The following is a 9143-nucleotide window of genomic DNA, read 5'->3' as shown; positions in this document are numbered from 1 at the left end:
AAGGAAGGAAGGGAGAGGTCTTGCCCAGGGGGATCATTCTGGGTGCAGGAATGTGTGTGCCTACATAAGGGAGCCCTAGGAACAAAGAAGATACCAACATTAAGAGACTACAGCTCGATGATTTCTTTATCCAAGGAATTGTGATGTGACATGGACATGTGGAGGTGGCTGGATGAGGTGACTGTTGCACGTAGGCACAGAGGCAGAGCTTGCCAGGATGGACATTAGGGGCAGAGGAAACTTGAGTGTTCTGAAGGAAGGCCAGAGAGAGTGTCAGTAAGCTGGTGGGAGATACAGAGCCCTCTCGGAGAGATCCAGCCCGTGCAATCTGGCCTGCACACGCCTGCCAAGGTGAGGGCCACATACCTGTTTCTAACTCCCCCGGGAAACGCTGTGGGAGTGGGTGTCCAGCGAGTGTGAAGCCAAGAACTGAGCATGTGGCCAGGGAGTGGGGAGAAGGGCTTATGGGAGTGGAGCCGGTAGTCTACAAGAAGTGCCGTCAATCTGCTCCTGAAGGAAAGCGGGGAGGTCAAGGCCGGGAAAGGTTTCAGAGAGACCCCTACAACCGCTCCTGTGGGGCAGGGCGGCTGCGGGGAGGTCGAAGGCCCAGCATCCAGGTCGGATGTGGGGAGAAGTCGAGGGCTCGGAAGCGCCGGCGGGCAGGTGGGTGTGGAGGGATGGCTGGGCGCGGGGCGGATCNGCGGGGGGGTGGGGAGGTGGGGGCGCCGGGCCGCGCCTCGGGCCGCCTCGACCTCCCCCGGGACTCACCCAGCACGAAGTAGGGCAGCTCCGTGTTTTCCAGGTCGTCCACCACGACCATTTCTCCCGGGAAGTCGTTGCGCACCGAGAAGAGGAGCTTGGGCTCGGAGGCCGAGGGGCTGTGCATGATGCTCAGGTCGTTCTCGCGCAGGAAGGGCAGCGCCGACACCGTGATGCTCTTGAGCTTGCACTCCAGCTCCTTGGATGGGTCCACGTCGCCGGTGGCCGTGGCCAGCACCGCCGCCGGCCCCCAGCAGCAGGCGAGCAGGGCGCAGAGCCCGGCTAAAGCCATCTTGAGCCCCGGCCGCCTTCCTCCGGCGCCGCGAAGGTGGGGGAGGCGGAGGGCGGGCGGGAGCGAGCGAGCGCGGGAGGCGGGGGAGGCTGCGGAGGGACGTGGAGCCGGGAGAGCCCAGCTCCGCGGAGCCAGACGCCGCGCGCCGTGCGCGGGGCTTGCGCGCTGCTGCCCGGAGCGCCCGCGTTCTTTGTTCCTCGCAGCTGCTTCGCTGGGGAAGGGAAGGGGGGGAAGGAGGAGAGAAGGGAAGGAAGGACGTCGGAGGAGAGAGGAAGGGAGCTGAGGATTCTAGGGAATCAGGTCAGCCCCCAGCAGGCTGCCGGTGCAGCCGCCTTTCTCCTCCGCGCCTCCCCCGGCACGAGCACGCTCTTGGCTAGGAGCTACCTGCACAGCATTTTTTAAAAAATCGGCCTTTGCAATGCAAAATCTTCCCTCTCGCATCATCATCCGGATGGCTTGGGAAGGGCACACAGGCACACACCTTAAAAGGCGCTTCCTGAGAAGAGCAGGTGTGGGGGGGTGTCTCTCTAGATGCAAATAAGCCCCCGTTATCTTGTTGGAGTAGGTGGCCCCATTCTCTCCCCCCCCCACACACACACTGGTTGTGCAGATATATATTGGATAAACGAGTGCTGGGGAAAATGGATGTATATATTTTTACTCAGCACTAACTTTGCAGAAATATTTACAGGAAATATTTGGCTTGTAGATATCTCAGGAGGTAGATGTGAACACCAAAACAAAGCCAATGCACTGTATACAGTGAAGCAAAAGACTAGAAGTTTTATTGGCGATTTTTCTCTCCTTTGCTTCATTTCTGTTACAAATGTTATCTCTGGTAACCAGTCTAAAGATGATGTGGGGGATGCTATAACTTATAGAAAAGTAGAACTAGCTGGAAGAAATTGTTGAGCCTTTAATTTTAGAGAATCCAGTAAAAAGAACAGAGCTGGAAGAAAATCTGAAAACAAAGTGTTCAAGTACCCCTAACAAATTGGAAAAGAATAAAAAGAATATCCCTCCGGTATGGACCACGTCAGCTCCAGCCCCATCAGAAGGAGAACAGTGTAGATAACAGCAATAACCCATATAAGTTTTGTTTTCACTAGTGCTGGGCAGTGCTGCCTTCACAAAACAATGTCAGTACGCAATAAACCGTGATAGAAAAGGGAAGTTTGTGTGTGCTGGAATCTGATGTTTTACTGAACTTTCTCTCCGTGATAACCAATAATTTATTTTAAAAGTTTGCCCCTCCAACATAATTTCTTTGATGCTGCTTAAATAGTAGGTGCTGTAGGCCTCCAATAGGTCATTCCTACTCTCTTGGAATTTAATGCACCACACTCTCCAAAAAGGACCCCCATTTTAGAAACAATTCCATCTTCCTTGTACCTGGCATTAATGTATTGGCATATGTTAATGTATGTCCTTTAAAAGAAAAAGAAAAAGAAAACAGCCTTTGCACTATTTCCCATGGCTACCCTAGTTGATGGATGGGAATAGAGAAAAAGAACCATGTTCAAGGGGTGAAAGACCTGTTTAATATGAACAAAAGAACAAAAATACTTCATTACAAGTTGTCTTTTGAATCTGACATACTGAGAACTAACCACTGCAAAAAAGACTTATCAGCTAACTATCTTCCTAAAACGAATCCTTATCTTCATGACTTCCCTAGGAGGTACTGAGGAAGAGAAAGACCCCGTGATTCCTTTTTTCCTACTCTCCCTAGCATAAAAAACACTAAATTCTGCAAAATTTACCATTGAAAAACTAGAGTAGATGCCAGGAAAAAACATGCTTAGTCATAAAATGTGAGAAATGACATGAAACTACCAGATCGTCTATTAGTTCAACCTGTCATTTAACAGACAAGTCAATTGAGGCCAGTGAAATAGTGAGGTAATTTACCCAAGGTCAATCTAAGAGGAGGTGGAGCTAAGACACAAAGGAGACTTCTTTGCTTAATGCTCTTCCTACTACACAGTTACAGCACATCTAGGTGCACCCGTGGATTATTATCAGAGTTTATGGGTCACAATAATTCATTCAGTAAACATGTGGGTACCTACCACATACTGGGCATTAGGCTAGGCGTGGACAGATTCTAGAGGAAACATACTTCTGCTTTTAAGTAGCATATAATCTGCTATTACTTTGAAATCTTTCTTTTCCAATTGTCTGAAGAGTTGAGTCATTTTAGAAAACCCATGTGAACCATTTTGGGTTGGTTTTCTAATAAGTCAATATCTAGTATTCTTTGCCAATCTATAGTCATTTTTACATGGTTTTCTATTCACATTTGCGAGAAACAGTGTGTAGACGAAGTGGTCATTGAAAAAATGAGTTTTGAATTGGAAATTGTTGGAAGTTGTTGACTCAAGCCTCTATAGACCTCTTTTTCTTATGGAAACGACAAAAGAACTGTACAAATCAATTGAGGTCAATTTTTTTTTCAGGGCACAGGATTCCTGTAAACGCATGGCCTCCTCTTAGAGAATTAAATACCTAGAGATAGGAGAAAGGTTGAAGTTCACAAAAGCTAAACCATCTGTACCCTGTGATGTTTTATATTTAAGTGGAACTGGGAAAAATTTGTAAGCATCTCAATCATTACTTTGTGTACAGGCAACATGATGTAGTGAAACAACAGGTTTGGATACAAGTCTAAACTCTGTAATTTGCTTATTTGGAAGCGATATTGGACCATTTTTTTTAAATGTTTATTTATTTTTGAGAGAGAGAAATGAGAGGGTGGGCAGAGAGAGAGCCGGAGACACAGAATCTGAAACAGCCTCCATCCAGGCTCTGAGCTGTCAGCACAAAGCCCTACGTGAGATTCAAACTCCAGAATAGCGAGATCATGACATAGGCCAAAGTCAGATGCTTAAGCAACTGAGCCACCCAGGCGCCCTGAGATTGGACCATTCTTATCTAATGTGCCCCCGTCAGTGAAATGGACTCTGTGATCTCTGCACACCCCACAAGCCACAGATAAGTGCAAGTACTTATATTCAGTAAGATGTATCGAATAGCAGGTTCTGTTAATGTCTAATCTATCCCCTCTTCCCTGACAACATACATACACATTCCAATCAAATTAAAACTTGCTTTCCATTTCCAGTCCTCCCACGCCATTTGGCCCAATGCACTGCTCTGTGTTCTCCAGGTCGTGTCCCATCTCCACAGACCAATTTTCAGCCTCATCTACGCAGTGGGTCCTTCTACCACATCCGTGTCTCATAGCTCCTCTCAGAGAGCATTTACATGCATGTACTCTCCACCTTACAAGGCCAAGGGCCACTTCCTAACACAAGGTCTTACATTGGATATTCCTATTTGCAAAATAGAAACAGACATACTTTTTAGAGTAGTGACAAGAAAATGAGACTATGTATGGAAAGAATCTGACACATTTTAGGCATTTAGTTTGTATTCAGTAGTGTGATAGCCTTTAACATTATCTCTTTATTCAATTGTTGCAGACAGAAAGTAAGCTTCAGAATCTCCTTCATGAGATGGTCTCCCTCGTAGTAGCCAAAAGCAAATTAAGTGATTTACACTTTTGGTGTATACCAAGGATAAATGATTGCATGAGTTCACCAAAAGAAATGTACATGAACATTCATAGCAGGTTTACTTTTAATAGAAAAAAAAAGCGGGGGGAAATCCAAAAACACATCAGGAGGAAAATAGATACATGGCTTATACTCATGGAATGAAATACTATATAATAATATAAATAAACATGCAAATACATGGATGAGTCTCACAGACATAATGATAAGCAAAAGAAATCAGACACAATACACTCAGATTCTATCTTTATGAAATTCAAGAAAATGTAGTATTAACCTTTGATGATGGAAGTTAAAATAGCAATGATCTCTGGGGGAGTGGGGGGTTTTGATTGAGAAGGACAGACAAGCTTCTAGGGGTGCTGGAAATGATGTAGGTATTCATTATGGATGCATATATAGGCAAAAATTCATCAAACTCTACACTTGTGGAATTTTTAATGTATATTATACCTCATTATTTTTTTTTAACATGGCTTAGAACTCCAGTATGAAGAAGGAAGGTTATACCTGTAAAGTAAGATACAGAGGAGGTGAAAGTGATGGATAGGTGGGGCTAAGGGGGAGTATATGAGAAATAGTTCTGATTTTTCCCCATTCATTCATAACATCTGGCTCCTTGATTTTTTTTTTTTTTTTTTAGCTAATGCTGATATGTACTACTTGAGCATTCATTAAACCTCTGCTTTTATTTTTTTTCCTAGGTTTTTTTCAGCATAATCTTTGATGTTGCTCTTCATTCAAGGAAGCTAAGTTAAAACACTTCTCTTCCTTTCTTACTATGTGTTTTTTTCTATCCCTATTTTCCCCACCACACAACTTGGTATGAGCTCCCCAAATTCCTGTGCCAGTTCCAGCCCCTAGCTTTCCTGTTGAATTGGATTTTTCTTCAACAATTACTCTCCCATGCTCTTGCCAAAATTTAGTGGAGTATGTCAGTTTAGCTAGACGTAAATCAGCTGTGCATCCCCATTAGGACATCAAGAATATATTTCACTCTTTGATCCAAAGTTAGGGTTTTTTTTTCCCTTACTCTTTCCTTTTCTCCCTCCCCCACCCCCACTCCTCAATTCACAGGCTCAGCAACAGCACCTGCTTCACAGAAACAAGGCTGGTCCTGTTCTGATTTCTTTAGTCTTCCTTTAAAAACCAAATGGAGATCAACAGTCCCTCTTCCTGACACACACTGAAGTAAAAAGAGACACACAGAAGGACAGCACCACAGGCAAAACAATTCCCTTTTTTTGGAAGCAGGACATTTTCGCCTTTAATCTCTCCCCAGAACCCTGAAGTTCTCCTCTATGCCTTTGTCTTCACAATCCTGGCTTTGGGGACAGAACGTTTCTTGATTTAGCTATTCAGAGTGTCTCTCTACTCTTCTTACTGAGTTCCTGCTCTTTTTCCTCTCTCTTGTATCTCTGGTGTGTGCGTGAGTGTGTGTGCGCGCGTGTGTGCGTGTGTGTGTGCGCGCGCGCACTGTGAGATAAGTATTTCTCACTTGGGGGCTCATTTCTAATTAAGCAATTTAGGACCAAGAGGCCAAAATGCACAAAACAACCGAATAAAACCTCAAATTAGAAGGAAAATGGCTCAAATGGGTCCCTATCCCTAGGAGTTCTAGTTAAGCAAGCAAACAAAATGGTCTGGGACAAATGATTATTGTAACTCAGGAAGATTAGAAGAAAATGTAATTAGCTCCCAGCTTCTTCCTGTGCGGCAGCCTTCTTACACCCTCCAACTCTCCAGCCAGCCGTGAATTTATCCAAGCCTTCGTAACCCACACCAAAAAGTCCCTGCTGCAAAGCTGGGAGGGTTAACAGCTGGTACCCCAGCCTGCCAGCTAACCAAAGGAGGCAGCCGGTGAGCCTGCGAGCCCGCCCCCTGCCTGGCCGCCCAGCCAATGGGCGCCTGCGGGGAGTGTGGCGCTGTGCCTCATTGGCTGCCCACCTACGTGCATAAGAAAGAAAGAGAGAGGCTGGCAGGGCAGCATTGTTATCTTAAGACACTCATCTGGTGTCTGAGTCTGCAGGTGCCACGGCTTAGGTGCGGAGCGCGGAGTCGGAGCGGGGACGCGCGGGCTGCAGCCCTGGGATGGAATCCGCCCGCCTCGGAAGCTGCTCGCGGCTGCTCCGGCAGCGCCTCCGCTGAGCTCGGAGGTTCCCGTTAACACTTGCCCGGGGACTTGCACCTGCGGTACCGCGCGAGCGCAGGGGCAGGTCTGCAGGCAGCCGGCAGAGCAGTGGAGCCGGAGGAACTGTCTTCGCCCAGGTGCAAGGCAGTGCTTTCCGGAGAAGGAGAGGGCGGGCGAGTCTCTTTAGAGTTGGAAGGAAGGCAAGATCTTGGGTTTCTCTTCCGTGGAGGGACCGAGGACTCCCCCAGCTGGGGTTTGCACTTTCCTTCCCTCTTCCACCCGCGTGCGCCCCGGCCTGGCGCCGAAGCCCCACTTCCAACATGCTTTGGGTGACGGGGACCCTCGCTGCTCAGCAGGAAGGCAGCAGGCAAGTGGTCTAACGGCGGCGGCGGCGGCAGCACAGCGGGGAGCAAGAGAATTATTTGGAAAGAGACCTCGGCTCCCTCTCAGAGGCTGAGAGGGAGGCAGTCGCGTTTCCTCAGATGAGAAAGAGCCACAAGAAATCATGAAGTAAAAACTTTGGAAAGCTGCCACTGGAGATGTTGCACAAAAACCTGGAATCTTTTAGGAGTCTCCTCCCAGTCGGTGGAGGTTTGGGGAGCAGCTGATACAGCAAGGAGGGCTCTTGCAAGGATTCAAGGTAACCGTGCAGGGTTTGGGTAATATTTCTGCCTTCCCTTTTCGTTGTCCTTTCGCGTGTTCCTTGGTAAATGGATCCTTTCGCCCTCCTCCCACCCTCTTGCCCAGGTGTCTGGCAGTTAATTGCAGGCAGAGGGAATGATCCCACCTCTTAGTTTCTGCCTTGTGGACCTGAGCAGTGGACTTTGGGGTTTAGCAGGAGAGCGCCGTGTTACTTCCTCCGTGGTGTTGCATGGCTGTCACAGGGCTTGGGCACGCTGCCTGACCTATATATTGCTTTTGCCTGGTTTAAGTCCTCAAAGTTAGTGCAACTCCCATTAGCCTCAGAAAATCCAATCGGGCTGGATAATTGCAGAAGATGACGAGGACTTTTGCCTGCTCAGCGGCTGCTGGGCTGAACTGTATAGGCTGCTCGCTGTGTTTGGAAGGGGCCCCCAGCTGCTCAGGGTGTGATCTATGGTACATGTATATTCACATGCTCCTAGAGCTGGATGGATTCACATGCTGCTAGAGCCTGTGCATGTCTGTAAAGGCTTTTTTCTCCAATGCACATGCACGCAAGAAAAAAAATTCTGAAGAGTGAACCCCGTGGGTTGCAAATAGTCTCCCCAGGGTGGTGGCAGAACCCCATTGATTGAGTGGAGCCTGGAAGCACATTGGAGACACCCAGAGAAGATCAGTGCTGTACTGGAAAGGAGGAGCATGCTGAGATTATAGAGCGATCCCTGTCCCTGGTTCTGTGATCATCTGGGTACACAGTCTGAGGCTGCCTATGGTATGTGTGTGTGTTTATGTGTGTGCCTGTGCTCGCAGCTGTATGCAGGAAGCAGGCTGCTGACCAAAGAGCCATGCGTGTGCAGCTCTCTGCCTAGCCTCCAGATGCCTGGAGTGTTCCTTCCTAGGAGGAGCGTGAACTTGGGAGCCGTCGTTCCAGCCCAGAGGAGTTTTCCCCTCAACAAGCAGTCCCTCTGCATGGTACATATTTATCCAGGGTATATAGTCCTAAGCCAAATATTAACTAATAATCAAGCTAATGCACTGCAACATGATTGAAACAGACCCGTCTGTAAAGAACTGTGTGTGTGTGCTCTTCCTAGCCCTGGGAGCTGGGTGCCCTGAGCAGGAACAAATGTTTTGTTAAAAGGGTAGCAATTACAACAAGCTCTGTTTATGGCTGGATAATCTGGGCCTTATTCAGAGGAATAATGATATGTCAGTGTAGACCAATCAAGGAGGATAAAAAGGTTTATTATAAGTCAAGTATTTCTGCCTCTGTCCTTCTCCAGACATGTGCATGTGGAAGGGACACTCTTTCTGACCGTGTTCTCTAGGATGCATGTAATGCCAGTATTAACCGAGCAGCCAAAGTATTTTACAGAATCCCCTGGGGGGCAGTCTGATGACATCAGGCAACAGCAAAGTGATGCTGGAGTTGGTGTGTTTTCCCTCTTGATTTCACACAGTTGTGTGTGTGTTATTTGTTTAAAGCAGGACCCTCTGGAGTTCCCTCTCACAATAAGTTGCTTTGCAGCCCTGGGGACCTGACCAAGCAAGGCTGCGACAGTGATCCTAAAATCTTAGCAATATTGTAGCTGCTGCTTACTCTGGGGAAGGATGCATTGCTTTGCTTCTTTGAGGAGGGATGAGATCTGGTAGGCACAGAGCATAGATGCTATGAAATGTTTGAGGGAAAGGAAGCAAATGTCAGACCACAGTCTTCCCTGCTGGGGGGCGGGGGGGGGGG

The 9143-nt window shown here is 47.7% G+C and overlaps 1 protein-coding gene across 2 annotated transcripts in view; it reads left to right on the top strand.

Moving 5' to 3' along the window:
* Positions 1-315: 315 nt before the first annotated feature.
* BRINP2 (BMP/retinoic acid inducible neural specific 2) overlaps positions 316-9143 on the top strand; it is a 121762-nt gene continuing 112934 nt past the window's right edge. Inside the window, exon 1 of one of the 2 annotated variants that reach the window (XM_077763317.1) lies at positions 316-351. The gene's annotated coding sequence lies outside the window, so the exon portion shown is untranslated. Of the gene's footprint in view, positions 352-6656; positions 7401-9143 lie in introns of those variants that run through there. The other variant, XM_077763316.1, reaches the window with a different exon arrangement.

Source organism: Crocuta crocuta, unplaced genomic scaffold, assembly GCF_008692635.1.
Source record: "Crocuta crocuta isolate KB4526 unplaced genomic scaffold, BGI_CrCroc_1.0 scaffold3, whole genome shotgun sequence".
Lineage (NCBI taxonomy): Eukaryota > Metazoa > Chordata > Mammalia > Carnivora > Hyaenidae > Crocuta > Crocuta crocuta.
The sequence above is the reverse complement of the archived record's forward strand: the minus strand, read 5'-3'. Positions and strand labels throughout refer to the sequence as shown.